At 36.4% G+C, this 20855-nt stretch overlaps 1 protein-coding gene across 1 annotated transcript in view; it reads left to right on the top strand.

Moving 5' to 3' along the window:
- Window positions 1-3134: 3134 nt before the first annotated feature.
- LOC122628024 (neurogenic protein mastermind) overlaps window positions 3135-20855 on the top strand; it is a 188063-nt gene continuing 170342 nt past the window's right edge. Inside the window, exon 1 of the mRNA XM_043809823.1 lies at window positions 3135-3436. The gene's annotated coding sequence lies outside the window, so the exon portion shown is untranslated. The remainder of the gene's footprint in view (window positions 3437-20855) is intronic.

Raw genomic sequence — 20855 nt, 5'->3', positions numbered from 1 at the left:
CCGCGAATGAGAAGCAACAAGTTTGCCCAAAGTTCAATTTTGTTGGAGGAAGAAGGGAGGGAACGAAGTTTTGTTCTGTGCAGGAAGCGTAGTTCCGCTTGGTTCCGCGTAACGGTGACGGTGTGAACTCTTTGGGCCACGATAGACGGATTCAGGAAAATATTTTCGGCTAAGATTTTGAAGATGACGAACTTTTCAAACTCATAACGTTTAAATAATAAATTCATGTAGAGTTAGGAATTAATCGTGATCAAATAATTATTGTATATCTTCTATGGACGGATTGTTGCTGAAAATGAAAAAGAAAAAAAAAGAGAGAAGATTAATTATTGATACGATTGTTGTAACAATATAATATTTATAAGAAGTATCTAGTTAACGTGATAACGAGCAAATATTTTACATTAATTCTGATCGATAAATCCATCTTTATTAGTCACAATGATGAAAAAAAAAATATATATATATATTTATAGTTTATGAAATTTTTTTAACTGTTTTTAATAAAAATTTTTATGTTGATTCTTAATCGTCATCGTTATCATATATATATATATATATATATATATATATATATATATGTATGTATGTATGTATATATAGTTAGAAGTGTTACAAGAGTTATTCTCCGAGCTTGATGATTTAAATTTAGATCCTCAAGATGGACTTAAAAGCATATGTATAGTCGTGAAAAATGATTCCAAGTACATACAGACAGTTCGTAATTACAAATGTTCTTTAGATAACTCTTGGCCGCTAGGATTAGCGGAATAGTTAATCAAGTATTACGGGTAAAACGATAAGAGTTAATCACAAATCAAGTCAAGTCGACTTGCAAATCCAATCGTAGTCTTTCTCTTTTTGAGATAGATACGTGCTTCGTGGATCAAATAACGATGCTTCTATAGCATTATTATCATTATTATCGTCATTATCATTGAACGGTTACACCTATCGATATTACTGAAGATTACCGATGAAATGAAAAGACAAAAAAGACAAAGAAAAAGAACACATAAATAAATAAATAAATAAACAAACAAATGAATAAACAAATGAATGAACGAATAAACGAACAAACAGAACGATTACGATTACCAAGATAATTTTGTGCAATACCGTTTTGTGAACAGAAGATCGAGGACAAGTTCGGTGGTAGGTACGAAGAAAATAAAAAAGAAGAGACTCGTCGGCCTGTGATATGATGATCGTCGTCGACGGGGGCGTCGCACGTCGCGGAGTGTTCAGGAAAGGGAAAAAAGAGGGGCCGTTTTCATGGGGCCTCTGTTTTTTTCTCCCTTCCCTTACTCCTCTCCTCTCACTCTCTCTCTCTCTCTCTCTCTCTCTCTCTTTCTCTCTCTCTTTCTCTCTCACACTCTTCATCGAGACTCACTGATATCGCGAGAAGTCCCAGTAGTGGGAGAGAAGTGAGAGAAAGAGAAAGAGAGAGAAAGAAAGAAGGAGGGAGGGAAGAAGAGAGGGGGGGGAGAGAGAGAGATGGACGGATAGAAGGCCGATCTGAAAAGAGAGAGAGAGAGAGAGAGAGATGAAGTAGTAAGTAGCAAAGAGAGAGAGAGAGAGGAAGATAGAGCGGGCGCGCGAGCGCGCTCGCGAAAGAGAGACAGAGATAGAAAGATAGATAGAGAGGGATAGAAAGAGACAGGTAGAGCCGCGTTTCGTCGTGGCACACGTTGGTATCGTGCTCGCGAGAAACAGTAAGAGAGATAGAGATAGAGAGAGAGAGAGAGAGAGAGAGAGAGAGAGAGAGAGAGATAGAGAGAGAGAGAAAGGAAGAAGGACGGGCTTCAGGAGTTTGAGAGAGGCTCGCAAAGAGAGAGAGGGAGGAAGTCGACGTCGAGTGGAGGGAGGTCGGCGAAGCGGAGGTGAAGCGCGACCGGCCCTCTCTACTCCTGGGGCCCAGACTAGTCCAGTCCGGGACAGCACGCCTCCTGCTGCACGCTCCACGAGGTAGAACGACGAACGTAGTATTATAGATATACGAGGACGTAGGACGCTCGTGTGCGCGGACCACATATTCGCGAGGCTAAAGAAAATTTTTTCGGGCAATCGTTCATTTTCGATTTGCCTTTACGGATAAAGGATAAAATTCTGGTGTATCCGACGTGCATTCGATATATTATCGTTCGAATTTCGCGCGGGAATTTCAAATAGACTGATCGTTCCGTTCAACCCCAAAGCCTATATCCTATTCCTTTCATAAGAGTTCCGATTATTATTTTATTCTTCTTCTTCTTATTCTTTTTTCTTCTTCTTCTTCTTCTTCTTCTTCTTCTTCTTCTTCTTCCTTTTTCTCTTATTCTGTTTCTTATTTTTATTCTTATTCTTAGTCTTCTTCTTATCTTTGGAAGGAAGGAGGTTACGAAATTTTCTCGACATTTTTCTATTCCAACTTATCTTCCGTTGTATATCAAGAGAAATAGAAAGAGAGAGAGAGAGAGAGAGAGAGAGAAAGAGAAAAAGACAGACAGAGAAAGAGAGAGAGAGAGAGAGAGAGAGAGAGAGATACAAGATTCGTACCAAAAGTGCTTGCACCAAGAAGGATCCACGAAGTCCACACGAGGCACGTTGCGACGGTGACTGAAGCACGTTCGGATCACGTCGATCGACACCCCGTCGTTTCCACGTCGATACGTCGTCTCTCTCCAACGGCCGCGACGACATCGACCACCAACCCGCCCCCCCCTCCACCACCCTCAACAGAACCCACGCGTCCAGCCACGCGATCAGCCCGGGATCACCGATCCGGAAGGTTTCGCGCAACGGTGACCAACGAGCCGGACACTCTTAATGGACACCTGATCTACGCTGATTGACCACAACAACGAACGATCATCTCTATATCCTTATCTTCGTACCTCTTTCATCTTCTAATTGAATATCTTAATAATCCTGTGTCGTTATTTGACAACGAGACGATGACAAGGATTTGGATATTTCGAAGTTCGTCGATATGATTCATCGAAGCTGATTTGAATGCTGAGACTCGATTTCGGGGAAAGATTTTTTTAATTTTTACTTCCGTCCTTATTCTTTCTTTCTTTCTTTTTTTTTTTTATTTATTTTTTTTTTCTTGTTAATCCGTTTTTCTTGATCGGTTCGTTCCGTTCGTACGATTATTGTAGAGCGGCATATTAGATAACTTACTCCTATATATAAACGACCTCGATACCGATATTATTTCATTTCGAATTTTGATAACAAGCGTGTTTCGTTGTGCGGTTATGAGAGAGAGAGAGAGAACAGCACTGTGAGCTGTGCGACGGAAGACAAGGACCGGTGAAGTGTTGCGCTCGGGGTGTTAAGTGAGTACGAGCATCCGAACTACGAGAGACTTCAACGCACGTATAGAAGATAACGGTGGGATATAAAGGGAACAACTCGAGGACGACGTTAAGGGTTGGAATCACGTTTGCAGGTAAAACGATTTTTCCCTTTTCAATTTTCTATTTTTGTTTTAATCTTTTCTTCTTTTATCGTACATCCCTCGAAATTTCTTCTCGTTTATTTATTAAGAAATTTAGCTCGTTGACAACGATATCGATTTTCTTATTGAAATCTTGTTGGTTCTTCTTGCTTTTTGTTTCGTTTTATTTATTTATTTTTTTCTTCGACAACATCCAACGAAGTACCAAGTCCTTCTGGTTTGTCTAAGAGAAAACACGAGAATATTTAATCTGACCACCTAATGCCGTTATACTTGCAAGCATCGCGTGACACCGACGCGATAATTCGAAGCTGTCGTACCACTGACTCGCGACGTTCAATTATACTCATTAACTTCGCCTCTTTCCGAGTGACTCCGTGTTCTAATCTTGAAATAATGGGGATCCCGTTCGTATTATTTCTTTCTCACGTGAGAATTTTAGAAAATAAATTTATTTATGGTTGACTCGATGTATGGGCAAGGAAAAAAAAAAAAAAGAAAAGAGAAGAAAAGGAATCGTCGAGAGAAGAAAAAAAGAGTCTCTTGATCGTTCGATTTTGACGTTTCATGAAGAAATTTGACAAACGATAGGTACACACATATGTGTGCTCTTGCAAAGTACTTACGTACGTTCGTAAAAGAACGGAAGTAAAAAGAAGAATGAAAATAAATTAAAAAAAAAAAAAAAAAGAAGAAGAAGAAGAAAGCAAAAAAGAAAAATCAAACGAACGAGAAAAAAATAAAAAGGAACGTAGATTTAGGATAGAAAAGAAATAGTCGGGCGTCAACCATAGATAAATCTCAAATAGAACAACGTTGCTTGCGTGCACGCAGGGGTTACGCACACGTGCTTACACGTATGGCCGGACATACGTATGTATCTATGTACGTAGACTCGAGGCACATACTCTGTGTTTACATTCGCCAATTACAGATAGTCGGTCGTACGCAATAATGATAGATCCGCCGGCGTAGCTAATGACCGACGAGAGATCCACGCAAAAAGAGCCGGGAATGATCCTCGAACGAGAGAAACCCGTGGATCTTCTTCTTCTTTTCTTTTTTTTTTTATCCACCGACTCTCTCTCTCTCTCTCTCTCTCTCTCTCTCTCTCTCTCTTTCTGTCTCTCTCTTTCTTTCTTTCAAATTCAAAACGAAAAATACGAAAAAAAAAGAATGAAATGTATATTCGAGTGAATATCAGTGATTAAATTTTTATATATGTATATATAGGTATAGAAAAATTAGGTTTAGATTATAAGTATAACTTATAATCTAAAGGAGGTATACCTTATACATCTACACTCACGCACACGTACATATACATATGAAATAAAGAAATGATATTGTACTAAATAATAGTTCTCTTTCTCGCTGTTAATTTTCCAATCTTTCAATTTGAATTCTATTTATAAATTCATGATATCTGATCATCACAATGAATTAAGATAAATAAATAATAAATAAGATCTAAACGTGATTGTCTTCTCTTTCTCGTTTCGTTTCTCCATTGGACTCGATCCATGTCGTCGTTTCGATACAATAAAATGCTTTCATCCTAACAACCCTCTCTCTTTCTCTCTCTCTCTCTCTCTCTTTCTTATATATATATATATATATATCGCATCGATTTAATATAATTACGGTAGAACGAACGATTATTATCGAGCAATTATTTCCCGCAGTTGTAAAGCGCGGATGCTGTTAGCTCGCTACCGCCGTCCGTACTTTCTCGTCTATTCTTGTTCCTCTCTTGATCTCTACCTCTACTACTACATCCTTTCCCTCTTTTCCTCTCTTTAGTATACCTCCTCTGTCAGTACTCTCTCACACGACTCAGACTCTCCTCGGTATATTTCGTACGAGTTCGTTTCGCTCAAGTTTTCAAGGTTGACGTTTGCGCTCTATCTTTTTGTAACATCGTTGCATACACTCGACCTTCCTTCCTTCCTCTTCTCGATCGGATAATCTCTCGTTTGTATCCTTCGTTTTTCTTTCAGAAGAGAGAGAAAGACAGAGAGTTCGAGACAGAGATAGAAATAGATAGATAGAGAGAGAGAGAGGGAAAGAAACTATTTAAAAAAAAAAAGTGAGAAAATCAACGCCCACGAAACCATAATCTTCGTTTTATATCAGCGTTTCTCAACTTTTTTTTACAGTGCGATTCCGATACGTTTGCATTATTTGTAATTATTGTAATTATTGTTGGAATGAAATCATACACACACGTGTTTGTATGTACGTGTAGGTATGTATGTATATATATATATATATATCTCTATATTGTATTAAAGAAATGTATGTATGTTACTGCGGTATTTTAGCGAACAACTCGCAAGAACGTATTACGAGGATTTTCTGGAAATCTGTTAAAAATGAGTCACTTTTTTCGTTTTGAATTATGATAGGAAGTAAGTATTTACTAACCAGGTAAATTATATTTCGCGACTCAAATGAAAAATTTAACATGGCCGATAAGTTGAGATCACGTTGATCTATATCTCGTGTAAATTCAAAATAATTGACTTCGATCGTTAACGAACGTCTTCTAATTTACAATGTATAGATGTACTTACGTATTTATGCATATTGATATGTCGATACACACACACACATTTATATATGTATGTTGATACGTACTTACGTATGTAAATCGTAACACTGATGATTCTTCCTTCTTCCTACTATATAATTTTTTTTCACGCGCGCGCGTTTGTGCGTTCTCTCTCTCTCTTTTTTTTTTTTTTTGTTGTTCTTTACTTCTCACGAAGAAGAACGATGGCGTAAATTCGTGACATCATCGCGGAATACGATCATTATAATATCCATATTTCCGATCATATGGCAAAGCACGAGTACCGATGGTTTCTACAGAATACAGATAAATAATAAACTCGTATATCTGACAAGTTGGATCGTCGACAGGAGAACGACTTTCGGTTTTAGTTATCGTTTCATCGAGGAATTCGAACGATTAAACGATCTTCTTTTGATAAAGAATTTGGTCTTGGCCAACGTTAGTTTAGCACCTTTCGTGCGTTGATCATTTTCGAGGGAATGAAAGGGAAAAAGAAAGATAGAGAGAAAGAAGAAGATAGAGATAGATAGATAGAGAGAGAGAGAGACAAAGAGAGAGGGAAATAAGAAATTCGTTTCTAATCGTCGTCCTTTTCGAAAGCATCTGCCTCCTATAGAGGGTATTCTCACAACCCCCTTAACACGTCTTTCCCGCCTAAAGCCAACCCCTCCGTACGTAGGTACAAACGTATCTACGTTTTACCGAAAGGTAACAGTCTTTTTCTTTTAAGGAGCAGTTGTTGCGTCAGGTGGTAATCGTTAAAGGTGTAGTCTCTTGTCTTCTTTTTTATTTTCTTTCTTTTTCATTTTTTATTCTATATCTTTTTTCGTTTCGTATTATCAAAAAGCAACACGCGCACGAAGAGTTGAGAAGAGTTGAATGGTAGCTCCGGAGAAGAGTTGAATGGAAATCGTTAATCACAATTTCAACGAGAAAACTTAATCGACGATTTAATTTGCCAACGAATCCTTCTCATCTAGCTCGAATTAATTGTCCATGTGTTCATCATCGATTCGTTCATATTTCTTTCTTTTTCTTTTTTCTATTCTCTTTTCTTTTTTTTTTTTTTTTTATTTACTTTATTTAATTCTCCATTTTACCGATGGATGAGATTTTTAAAAGAAAGATTTTAGGATCACTAGGTCGTACTCTGGAGAAGGAATAGGAAAAGAGAAAGAGAGAGAGAGAGAGAGAAAGAGAGAGGGTAAGAGAAAGAGAGAAGATGGAAAGATATTAGAGTCGTATCGTAAATGTCACGAACGCGTACGACATTGATCATAAATATCGTACGTCATCCTAGCGCGGAAACTTCGGTCAATCATCAACACCGAACGTTAGATCGTCTTAGATTATCTCAGCTGGACATCGACGTAATTCCCGTGGCGACGTTTCACGTTGACGCCGTACGACTACCGTATGCGGTATCCCGATGCGAATTCTCTCAGCGGCTTTCGATCGTTCTCGAAAATTCTCACTTCGTCTTATCCGTTTTTCTTTTTCTTTTTTTTTTTTCTTTCTTTTCGTTTTCTTTTTTAAATTTTTCTCTCCTTCGAAAAGAAAAAGAAAAAAGCAAAAAAAAAAAAAAGAAGAGAGAACGAAGATACGTAAAATCGATCGATCAACATCTAAGTTTCGATCTAATAAATTTGATCGAATGAGAGGATAATATCGGTGCAATTAAATCGTCAAATCAACTATTTATATGTATATATATATATATATATATATATATATATATATATATATATGGATGAAAAATTAATGAACGAATATAAAAGTTTTGTTGGATTACGATCGATTTCGTTCTTCGTTTCTTTCGTCGAACGAATTGACGACGACACTTAGGTAAGTACTTACTTATATATACACGTAAGTACGTACGTAAATATATACGTTTCGCGGGACAGGAAGTCGAACCAGTTTAACGCGAAATCGGCCATTTTCCTTCGATCGTTCGAGGGCCTTCTCTTCGCTATAAAGCTTTTTATGACACGTTAGAAGTAGGATAGAAGGGATAGGTATAGCTTATAGACGAATAAAAGAAAAATCCTGTCGTTCGTTGCAAATCGATTTCCGATATCTCAATTTCGATCGATCGAATCGTTCGACGTTCCAGTCTTTGCGACTGGTTCGTAGAAAGATACAGAAAGAAAAAGAAAAAGAAAGAGAGAGAGAGAGAGAGAGAGAGAGAGAGAGAGAGAGAAAGAGAGAGAGAGGACGACAGCGACAACGTTAGTTTTGCATCGAGCCACCTCTCTAACTTACTCGGTTCGATCGAATGGATGGATCTTCGATCTTGTCGCTAATGAAAATTCATGGCGAGTCTCGAAGACGCGGCAATTATTACGATAATGCTCGCGCGAATCTCGTTTTCCCGTTGCCTAACGACGTAGACATTGGTGTTTTCGTTCTACGTTCTATATATCTCTGTTTCTGTCTCTTTCTGTCTCTCTCACTCTTTCTTACTCTAAGTGTTTGCTGGCATTGGAAACTTTACCGCGCTATTATGCCCTGTTACTCGTTATATATCCAGATCGGAATGTGGTCTGGGTAATGATCTACTTTGGAAAGCCAAACTGCTACTATCCGATATGTGTGTGTGTGTGTGTGTGTGTGTGTGTGTGTGTATGTATATGTATATATATATCGAATGACGTTTTCCACGCTGGGAAAAGAGATAGCATAAGAAAGAAAAAGAGAGATAGATAGATAGATAAATAGATAGATAGATAGATAGATAGATAGATAGATAGATAGGTAGATAGATAGATAGATACAAAATACTATCGGCCATTTTCAGAATCTAACGGCCCCCGTCGGTCGGCATTTAATCCGATCACTTGTTTATGCTCCGATTCTCAGCTACAAAATAATGGCTCATCCTTCTATTTTCTCATCTCTCTCTTTTTACCCTTCTCCTTTTCTTTTCGCTCTCCTATATATATATATATATATATATATATATATATATATATATATATATATATATATTTTATATATATATTGTCAGATCGATCTTTATATTTTCTCTCTTCGTTTTACGTTTCATGGGAACGGGCCGATGGTTATTGCCGAGAAAATCGATAAATCCCGATAATTGCGCGTAATCGAAGCGTACGAAATCCACGAATCGTGGATTAAAAAGAGACGGACGGAGAAGGAGAGAGAATGATAGTACGCCGCGGGGTGAGTGGGGAGACAGAGACCGAGACAGAGACAGAGACAGAGACAGAGAGAGAGAGAGAAAGAGAAAAAGGATAGAGAAGGTGGTGGGGGGTTGGTTTTAGTTAAGGCAAAGTATTATCTGAGAAGATAGCAACCCAACGTAATGGTAACTCGTTAAGCTAGGAAAACTATTTTCTAAAAAGATATTAAAGCTGTTTCTTTTCTCTTTTAGATTTATTTTATTGTTTATTTATTATTATTATTATTATTATTATTATTATTATTATCATTATCATCATCATCATCATCATTATTATTATCATTATTCTTATTATTGTTATTACATTTTTTCCAATTTTTTTTCTTTTCTTCTTCTTTTTTTTTTTTTTTTTTATTCCTTTTCTTTTCTCTTCTTTTTTGTCGGAATCGCTATTGTGGAGATCGGTCGATGGTACCTATATATCTTATCCGCTGGACATTCGAACTGGTCTAGCTCCAATAATCGTAACGTTCCGTCAAAAGTTGATCAAGCGTTAAAGATAACAATCGAGAAATGGCACTCTCCCGTGATTAGATCGATCTGTATACTCCGTAATTGGCCCATAAACGAGATGTCATCTCGCCTCGGTACTCTATCGTTTCTCAGGTATTAATGCCGTTTATAGTGGGATCTCTATTTCTATTTCCACATCATTTGTAGATCGTCAAAGGTTTATATTATCGATCAAATCTACCTCCGCGTGTAGGTATTATATTATCCATCGATATATTTTTACTAAAGAATCTCTTTCTCTCTCTCTCTCTCTCTCTCTCTCTCTCTCTCTCTCTCTCTCTCTCTCTCTCTCTCTCTCTCTCTCTCTTTCTCCGTCTTTCTTGCCTTGACCACGTTCTACGACTTTATTATTATCTCTTTACCATGAACCGTGGAGCATGATCGATGGATAGATAGATAGACAGATAGACATATAGACAGATAGATAGATAGATAGATAGATAAATATATACCTAGAAATGTTTCAGCTACCGATCGATGTGAAAATCCTTGTGGAACTCGATCGGAACTCGAATCGGAATAGCAAATCACGTTGCGAGGGGTAAAAGGATTAGATATATACATAGGTACATAGATATCTAGGTGGAGGTAAATACCATACCGGAAACGATCGGCGGTGGCTGCTGAAATCGAAAGCAATGGGAGGGAGAATAAGCCGTTTGCTTCCTGCTCCCGATTTCCTTTCTGATCAAGAATGAGCAGGGTGCTGGTGGTGGTGTTAGCAGTAGTAGTAGTAGCAGTAGTAAGTAGTAGTAGTATCAGAAATAGTGTCGATAAGTACTGGTAGTCGTAGTAGTAGTAGTAGTTGTAGTAGTAGTAGTAGTAGTAGTGGTAGTAGTAGTAGTAGTAGTAGTGGTAGTAGTAGTAGTAGTAGTACTGCTAGTTCTGGTGTGTAGTGGATCGGAGAAGATCTCAGGGCACGGTTGTCACGCGCGGTACGGAATGCGGTCTAGGTGGTGGTCGATCTCATCGTGGCCATGTCAAGGATGCTGCGCGGGTGCTCTCTTTCTCTCTCTCTCTCTCTCTCTCTCTCTCTCTCTCTCTCTCTCTCTCTCTCTCTCTCTTTCTCTCTCTCTCTCTTTTTATTTTCTTTCTCTATCTGGTCCTCGCCTATAGTTTATTAGCTGCTGCGAGCAAGTTGTCGGATGGTTAATTGCGGACTGGCGATCGTGCTGATCGCTTTCTCCCTCTTTCTCTCTTTCTCTCTCTCTCTCTCTCTCTCTCTTTCTTTTTCTTTCTCCCTTTTTCTTTCTTTTAGATTGTACAGTTAACCGATAGAGAAAAAGAGAAAGATATAGAAAATAGTATACAGCATGGGCGATCGCTAGCTCCAACTTAGACGATCGTCCACCACTGGATGGACCTCGTGTGGAAGATACAGGGCGGTCGTGTGGTACGCGTTTACAGGTAGCTCGAATCTATTTATAGTACTACACACGCTCTCTCGCGATACTCTCTCGGGAGTTTGCGTTCGCGAGCACCTCCGCTCGACTTGGCACGTGTACGTGTTTGTTTATGCGCCTTTCAGAGGAAGACAGAGAGAGACAGAGAAAGAGAGAGAGAGAGAGAGAGAGAGAGAGAGAGAGAGAGAGAGAGAGAGAGAGACTAGAGTGTGTGCGTAAGCCACACCTGGGCTCGATCGAGTCCCACCTATACAGGACGATTCATACGTTTATGATCTTATTTATGAAATATTTCAAAAGACCCTTCTCTTCTTGACGGATCAAGATCGATCTTTTTTTTTTCTTTTTCTTACTTTTTTCCTTTCTTTCTTTCTTTTCTTTTTTTTTTTTTTTTTCTTCAATCGAATCTTCTCATCGTTTCATTTTGTCAATCTTTCGAGATACGTGACACGCAGCATCGAATTAACCAATAGTTAATAATGATTAAACATTAGAACGATTGGAATAATAACGTTTGCTTAAGGATGAATTTTATTTTCACATTTACTTCATTCTTTCGAATAATCAACTTGCTCGCTTGTTCGTAGATATTAATAAAAAAGAAGTCGATTACAAAAATTGATAAAATTGATAAATCTATAACGATTAGTGTTTTATCTGACTACCCGTTCTGTATTTCTATCGCATATAGAAATAATAAATCGTTAGAGTACACTGACCAAACTATTTTCGAAAGGAAGTAAGGAATTAGAAGATAGGAAGAGATAATAATTTCATCGGTATGATGAATTCGATAAGAATCGTTAGAAATTTGAGAACGTAGTAATAAAATGAAGAAGAGACATGTGAATCGTCCTGTATAACTATTCCACTTAGAAGAAGCACGCGTATCTCCTCTCGTCTCTCTCTCTCTCCCTCTCTCTCTTTCAATCTTTCAATCTCTTTCTCTCTCTCTCTCTCTTTCTTTCTCGTATGCACTGATGCTTCCGAGGTGAGCTCCTCCCGCCGTGAGAGGAGATATTTCGCAGGAGTATTCCAAGTTACTCGCGATATCTCCTACGGTGAAGAAGTCTTTTCGAGATGAATTTACCGCGAGTCAAATTCCCTCCTTTCCACCCTCCTCCTTCCTTTCTTCTCCTTCTTCACGTCCTCGTACCCTCTCTGTTACCTCTTACCCACCTAAGTACCTCCTACCTTCTACCTTCTACCTCCCTTCATCCTTCTTTCTCCTTTTACTTCTCTCACATGACAGAGAGTTTATCGTACTATCCTCGCTGACGCATCGATCCTCGTGGTTCGATCCTTCGAATCTGAACGCGTCGATCGTTACTTATCGTTGGTAGGACGCTATGTCGTGCTTCGTCGGGGCGAGCAACGTTCTCGAGACTGTCATAAATCTCTCGACGACCTACGAGCTCTCCTCGTCTTCGTCCTCGTCGTCATCGTCGTCGTCCTCGTTGTCCTCGTCTTCGTCGTCGTCTTCGTCGTCGAAGCCACCACCTAGACTCGTTTTGAAACCAAAAGAGACAGAGAGAGAGAGAGAGAGAGAGAGAGAGAGAGAGAGAGAGAGACTGTCATTTTATTTGATTTCTTTTTCTCTCTCCCTTTCTTTCTTCTCTTTTTTCTTCTTCTTCTTCTCCTGTTTCTTCTTTTTATTAAATTACGATGTACCGACGACGTTAACCACAATATTTTAAGATCAATCGATAAAAACCCCTCTACCACCCTCCCAACCTCCTCACCCCTTCTTTTCTTTTCTCTGTTACTTTACGTACGAATAAAACGAAGAAATTACGTGGGTAGATAAGCTCGAGATAAATAGAGAGATAAAAAGAGAGAAACGGAAAGACGGAGACAGAGAGAAAGAGAGAGAGAGAGAGAAAATTCACCTTCGGTTTTAAAGATTTTTAAACACGTCCGTTAACGCCGACGGATTCGAAGTCGGTCCATGAATCTTTATATTACATGCCGGTCACCGGTTTACACGTCGTTTTCTTTCTCTCTTCCTCTTTCTCCACCACCATCACCTTCTCCTCCTCCTCCTCCTCCTCCTCCTCCTCCTCCTCCTGTTGCTCGTCTTTTTTCAATCGCGAAACTCGTTTTATCCTGAAAACAGTGCAACGGCCGGCCACCTGCGCTCTATGTAAATCTAACGGAGCTAATTTCTAATTCGCTACCGAATGCTCTGCGTTTCGTTTGACCAACACATCGATATATTTACATATTATATATATATATATATATATGTATATATGTATATGCATATATACATGTCTACTTAAATATATATCTAAGTAAATACATACCATTAGGATCGTGGTACGTAAAAGCGAATGTAGACACGAAGCGTTTAGGAATTCGATCTCGTTCGATACTAATCGAAATTATATACAAAATATACACGAATTACATACATACATACATGCACGCACCTATACGCTCATATAAGCTCATATAAGATTTATTTCATTAACGTTTCGTTCATTGTTAAAACAAAAAAAAAAAAAAAAAAAAACAGAGAATAATAATGAGAGAAAAATATAAATAGAAGAAAAAAAAGAAAAAAAAAAAAAACATAGCACGTACAAAAATGTACGTATTAATAATTACGGAATTTTATATACCTATTAATCGCGCACTTACATACATCAATACGATACACATACCAAAAGAAGAAAAACAATTTCACAAGAATCATAGAAATCTTATCTATTTATCAATAATGCATTCAATAATACATATAACCAATATTAACGCGTTACAATACCTTTATATTTATTAATTGTACTCTCTATCACGCAAGCTTTGATGTATACGCAAGAAACGAATAGGACAAGTTATTAATTGTACGTAGAGTATCGATGAATATATGCTATAGAAAAAAGCGTCGATAGGCATGTATAGAATCAAGGTAGAGTTAAGAAATGCGAAGCACGTAGTAAATAACTCGGGAATACACCTGTCAGTGGTAGTCCAAGCGATATCAATGGCGCGAGCGGTCCCTTCTTTTTCCCAATGCTCAGGATGCTGAGGATCTTTCTTTCTCTCTCCCTTTTCTCTCTCTCTCTCTCTCTTTCTTTTTCTCTTTATCTCTTTCTTTCTATCTATTTCTCTCTCTCTCTCTCTTTCTCTTTTTCTCTCTCTTTCGTTCTTTCTCTTTCTCTTTCTCTTTCTCAGTCCATACCCTCGTGGCTGGGTAGACTCGCGAACCTGTTCTCGCGCGTCTCCTTGTACGGGGCCACACATCAGTCGGATGTAGTCATCTGTATCAATCAGGGAGCCGGTACGAGCTTACACACTTTCTTGCCCCGGTACGATCTATATACGTACTCCACGCAGTTAACTCCAATCAGGGTCGATTGCGCCGGACAAGTAGAATAATTATTGCCGCTGAGATTATTGAATTATTAGCGCGCCCCTTGGTACCACTGGTAGATATATATCTATGTATATTTATATATGTATGAATATATATATATATATATATAATATGTATATGTATATGTGTATGTATATATATATATGTGTGTGTATATCTATATATATAATCAGCGAGTAAAGTGTAAATGGCATAAGATAGATCTCTCTTCTACAATTTTATCCTATTTTATATATTATATAAATTTATGAGCCAGTGCGATTATCGCGAAGAAAGTATGGTCTAAGTGAAAAATTTATGCGTGTGTATATGTGCATATATGTATATGTATATATAAAAGAAAGAAAAAAGAAAGAAAAGAATATTATTTAATCGCTTTTTTTTTTTTTTCCTATAATTAAATCATTACCATACGAACTATCGAATAATGAATTAATTCTTTTGCATTTTTTTACATTTGTCACATCATTTTTCTTTTTTTTTTTTTTTTTTTTTTTTTTGGTAATCATCGGCTTGTATAGTATTATTAACAATATAAATAAATCGATTATCGATTATGGACAAATGACGTCTCTTTGTTATGTGTTTTCTATGGATGTTTCGATGATAGGATTGGTTTTTAATGTCGCTTAAAGATTCTACGATGAACGCGTTAAAATGTCATAATAAATTTACTTAGTGATTTATAACTAGAGATTTACATTATATTCGCAATAGATAGATAGGCAATGTAACGAGTGAATTTTCCCTCTCGATCGGTATATCCTCGAAACGGGATTCTCTTCAGCGAAAATGACGTTTCTCACGTCTCATAGCGATCGTTCCAACGATCGTTTCGACGATCGTTACTTTCTAGCGTGGAGTAAAAAGCGAACGTTACGATAACGCGTCTTCTCGTTCATAAATTATTTATCGTCGTATATCTTTTTAACTTTCGTTTAATTTTTCGACCTATCCTATATAATATCATCCTCGTATAAAACGATTTGACAACGGAGGTTCGTTTGTTAATCTTTTCTTTTCGTTTTCTTTCGTTCGTTAGTGTTTCATCTATTTATTTAATTTTCTATTTCGTTTAGTTTTATTTCGTCGTTGTCGTTGTTTCACTCCTATTTCTTCTTCTACTTGTACTTTTTTCTTTATGTACAAATCATTCTCATTATAAGATCGTATTTAATGTAAGAAGCACGTGGATAACGTCAACGACGTTTAAAAGTAATACACGAACACGTCGATCGAGTTCGAATGAACGATAAATGATTAATGTTTTCTCGATGCTTTTAACGCTTTTAATGTATGGGAGAACGCAAAGAGACAGAAAGAGACAGAGAGAGAGAGAGAGAGAGAGAGAGAGAGAGAGAGAGAGAGAGAGAAAGAGAGAGAAAGAGAGAGAATATCATGCGATGCGACACGCAGCGCGTCGATTAATGTACGTCCAACTCGATGAACGCCGATTTCAAGTTATTTATTACACCACGGTAGCACCACCGATATTTCTCCGTCATTGAATTACCAATAAGAAGACGATCTTTCGATCGTGATATTCTTGTCTCTGAATTTCCGAACGTTCATTCTCAAATTTATGATTTTTCTTTATTGTAATATATTATCATCGCGTATATTTTTTTATTCGTTAGTTTTCTACTAAAGATTTTGAGAAATCAACGCGAGGAAAATGAAATGTGATAGAAATATGTATTAATATTATATTAATAATAAATTCAAGCGATTGGGTCAATCGATTGTTGAAAGCTTTTAAATTTTAATTATTTATAATTATTTTTTTAAATATAATATTGTATATATATATATATATATATTATATAGGTAATAAATGTCTCTCTGTCGTGCTTTTGTAAAACTTTTGTAAGATCTTTTTTATTATTATTATTATTGTTATTATTATTCTACTGCACGTATCGCTCTGTTTTTTTTTTTTTTTTTTTTTTTTTTAATATGATCTACGATTAAAATAATTAAGATATACATTAATGTTACATACAAGTATGTATGTAAATAAGTGTAAATTATATATCACTTGTTACTTTTTAAAAAGTTTCGTTGTCAAAAGTTTCATGTTTTTAAAACATAGTAAATAACTTTTCATCAAAAAAAAAAAAAAAAAAAAAAAAAAGAATTAAAGGATAGAGAGAGAAATAGAAAAAAATGTTGGTAACCTTTATACACTTTACGTAATAATATATTTAATATAGCGGACTGAGAGAAGAGGACTGTTTTTAAAATGATGAGAGAGTCTTTGTAAGTTGAACGAATTGGTATGAATGAACGGTGGTCCAGATAAATTCTTGGAAAAGCGTTGCCCTCTCTTTCTCTCTCTCTCTCTCTCTCTCTCTCTTTCTTTCTTTCTTTCATGTCGGTACTATGAAAAAAAAGTGTCGGCTCTTGGCGTTTGAAACTCTCGGAGTTGATGTAAAAACTGTAACGGCAGGTGCCTCGGATCTTCGCTCGAATCGATTGATCGATCCACAGCCGGGACGCAGTAACTTTTTTTTTTCCTTTTTTTCCATTTTTTTTTTTTTCCTTTGATGAACGTATTCCGAAGGAGAAGAGGATATCGTCACTTTTCTACGATATCCTCTATCCACGACGATATTAACGGTTTAACATTAACGGCAAAACCGTTAAACCTTTTATGTTCGATAACATTTTTCCTACACTGTGTGTGTTGTAATTATTAAAAAATATATGTGTGTACATATATATCTTTTCTAATAGTTACTAATAATTATATTATTATTAGATACTGGATTAATTATATTATAAATTTTACATATAATTTTATATATATATATATGTATGTTTTAGAATAGTTGATAATAATTGTATCATTATTAGATATCGTATTAATTATATTATACATTTTATATGAATTATATAAAAATAATATTACATATATGATTATTCGTACTGATCAAAATATTCGTATATACCGATCGCTCATTACACAAAATAAATACTTACGATTAATTAATAAAAATATATCGAATAAATAGAAGTGATTTGTCAAAAACAAAAAAAAGAAGAAGAAGAAGAAGAAGAAGAAGAAGAAAAAAAGATATCACACCTATTCGCGTTAGACATCGCGAAAATCGATTTTCTCACAAACGAATGACTTTAAAAGGATCATCTTTTTTACTTTTTCTCTCTCTCTCTTTTTTTTTTCTTTTTTTTAAATTTTCTTAGTCGCAAGAAAGCCAACGATTGTGAGAATCACGTTGCGTTAACTCGTCCTCGCGTACTTTGTTAGCCACGACTATATCGAAAACGACGATGCCGCCTAAGTGCAGGACTATGTACGAGATACACCTTTCTGTGAGACGCACCTGATACCAACTTGTGCTTATTACGCGTACACACATACATACATACATACATAAATAAATACATACAAACTTACATACGTACATACATACTTATGTACGTACTTACGTACATACTTACTCAAATAAATTCATACATACACCACATATATACGTACGAACGTACTTAGATTTACATATATCGTCGATGTAGTTTCGTGAGTAACAGATATACACGTAGATATACGTGCAGGTATGTAGGTACATGTAAATAATGTATACGTGAGTATACGTATATGCGAATAAGACACGACTACCTATAGAATATTAACTCGGCTTTCCCACGGAAATTTCCGGCGATTTGCGAACGTTTTGACGTGTTTTGTCAAGGTCAAATTCGTTTTATCATTAAGTAATACATTCAGAAAGATCTCCCTTAGCTTACGCTATACTTCGAAAGGATAAAAAAATTTTTAAAGGATAAAAAAGATCCTTCCTTTATAATTTCTCTTCTTTTCTTTCTCTCTTTATTATTTTTTTATTTTTATTTTTTTTTTTTTTTATTAATTCGATCCGATATATCGAAGATCATGTACGTAAATATCTAAGTAGATATCTAATAAAGATGACGAGAAAGGAAAAAATAAGGAAAGAGAAAAAAAAAGAAAGAGAGAGAAAAAGAATTGTGCGATCAATAATTGCACCGTTTAGCTCAGTTCTATATCATTGTCATTACAACGATCATGATTGTTTCTCAAACATGATTAATAATAGCGATGAGAGAGAACGCATGACTTTATTATCTCGTTCTGTGATGATGATAGGTTAGCACGTTTATAGGTCGAAAGGTTAAGTAATTAGCCGTGTCTTACGTGCATCTAATTGAACTGAAAGAAACTAATCGCGAGAAGAAATAATCGGAGTTCTTCTGATTGTAATCACTTTTAACTATTATTATAGGAATAGTTTATAAGTACTTATACAAATAGACGATTGTAACGAAAACAAAAAGGGATTTACAATTTGAAGTAATTATCGTAATACAGGAAGGATCGTTTACAATAGGTTGTTACCTCTAAAAGGGTCGTTTCCAACAGGTGTATAAAAAAAAAAAAGACCTATATAGGTACTGTATATGTTACACATCGACCACCCCCATAAACGACCGGATATTTTCCATGTCGGTACGTGCGTCATCGTAGAAAACGGACACGGTACGAATTAGTATCGAGTAATGGTAGACTCGTACGATTCTTTCTCCTTCCTTTCTCTCTCTCTCTCTCTCTCTCTCTCTCTCTCTCTCTCTCTCTCTCTTTTATTCTCATAGGTATCAGGTGCATGCAAACGTGGCCGTTACCGATCCGGCACGTGAGCAAAACCCTTAACCGAACCTCCCCGCCAACCATCAATTTCAATTTCCACATAGAATGAAATAAAATGGATACAATTGGAACGAACGTCACGTTTCTTACGTTTCATTTTTATTAAATGTAGAAATAATTTGTCTGGGTATTATAATACTCGTAAGGAGTATGTTAAACGAGTCTGGTAAATTAATCGATGACGTTGAAAAATCGTAGAAATTTGTAATTATAATAACACAACGGAACGGTTAACGCTTAGTCATCGAACAATCATAAATATAGATTTTCATATGGGATTAATAGAACGTATTTAAATTGATTGATATAAGGTATAACAAGAGTCCAATATTATCGTAGAAAGTAACGCGTTTAAATATCGTATCTGGTCGCGTATAACGTGGTACACTATCGATCAATGAAATCTAAAGAAAAACGTTATTATTTTATCAGGATTAAATCATAAATTTTTCTTTTGATTAAACGAAACGAGTATATAGGTAAGTAAGTAAGTAAGTAAGTAAGTAAATAAGTAAATAAGTACTTACGTCGTCGAGATATAAAATAAAGTTTTAGAAAATACGAACGACCTGGATGGAATATTTTGCTCGTTACAACACGTATGTACCTATATAACATCGTCGTGAGTTTGAATCGGATATAAGAAGAAGGAGCGAAAAACGAGCGTTAATTATCGAAGTTTGTTAATTAAGCCGTCTCCCAAGACGATACTAACGTATATACGTACCTATGGTACGTACGTCAATCGCGATAAGATCGAAACGATCGAATTCCGTACCATCGAAAAGAACCGCTCTCTTCGATCATCCGAACTACGTACCATACATACATACATACATACATACATACATACATATATATGTATATATATATATAAAAGTAGATATATATGTATACATATATATAATATATGTATATATATATATATAAAAGTAGATATATGTGTATATGTATAATATATATGTATATATATATATATATACATATGTATGTAAGTTCTATCAGGTGTAAGGCGTAGGTTCTCCACAACGTGTCTACGAACGTAACGGCAGAGAGCACGTTTCCTCTCGAAGTCAGGCGAATCGAGGTCCGCTGCTATACATATCTCTTTCTCTCTCTTTCTCTTTTTCTCTTTCTCTCTCTGTCTTATTCGATCTAGCGAAAGATCGAGTTTTCTCTCTCTCTCTTTCCCTCTCTCTCTATCTCTCTCTCTCTCTCTCTCTCTCTCTCTCTCTCTCTCTCTCTCTCTCTCTCGTTCTCGCGAGAGCGTCGTATACACGATCGGTCGAAGCGTCGATCGACTATCGTGCGGCATGCAAGGAGGCGGGTCAAGATTTATCTAGCAAATAACCTCCTGTGTTGCTAGCACGTACCACGCGTAGCAAAAGTTTCCGTCGTCTTCTCTTGGGACGGTCGAAAGAATCAACGAAATACCTGCGGTCCTCTTTTTTTTCTATGGTTACTTAGTACGCGCATTGTAGCGGGACATTTAAAGAATATACATGTGTATGTTATGTATATATATGTATATATGTAGGTATATGTATATATCATTATTGTATCGGACAGAAGTCGATTGATAAATTTTAGTAAATTTTATTTTCGACATGGTACGAGGTTATAAAAAAAA

This window comes from Vespula pensylvanica, chromosome 1, assembly GCF_014466175.1.
Source record: "Vespula pensylvanica isolate Volc-1 chromosome 1, ASM1446617v1, whole genome shotgun sequence".
Lineage (NCBI taxonomy): Eukaryota > Metazoa > Arthropoda > Insecta > Hymenoptera > Vespidae > Vespula > Vespula pensylvanica.
This window is presented reverse-complemented; position numbering and strand designations above follow the sequence as displayed.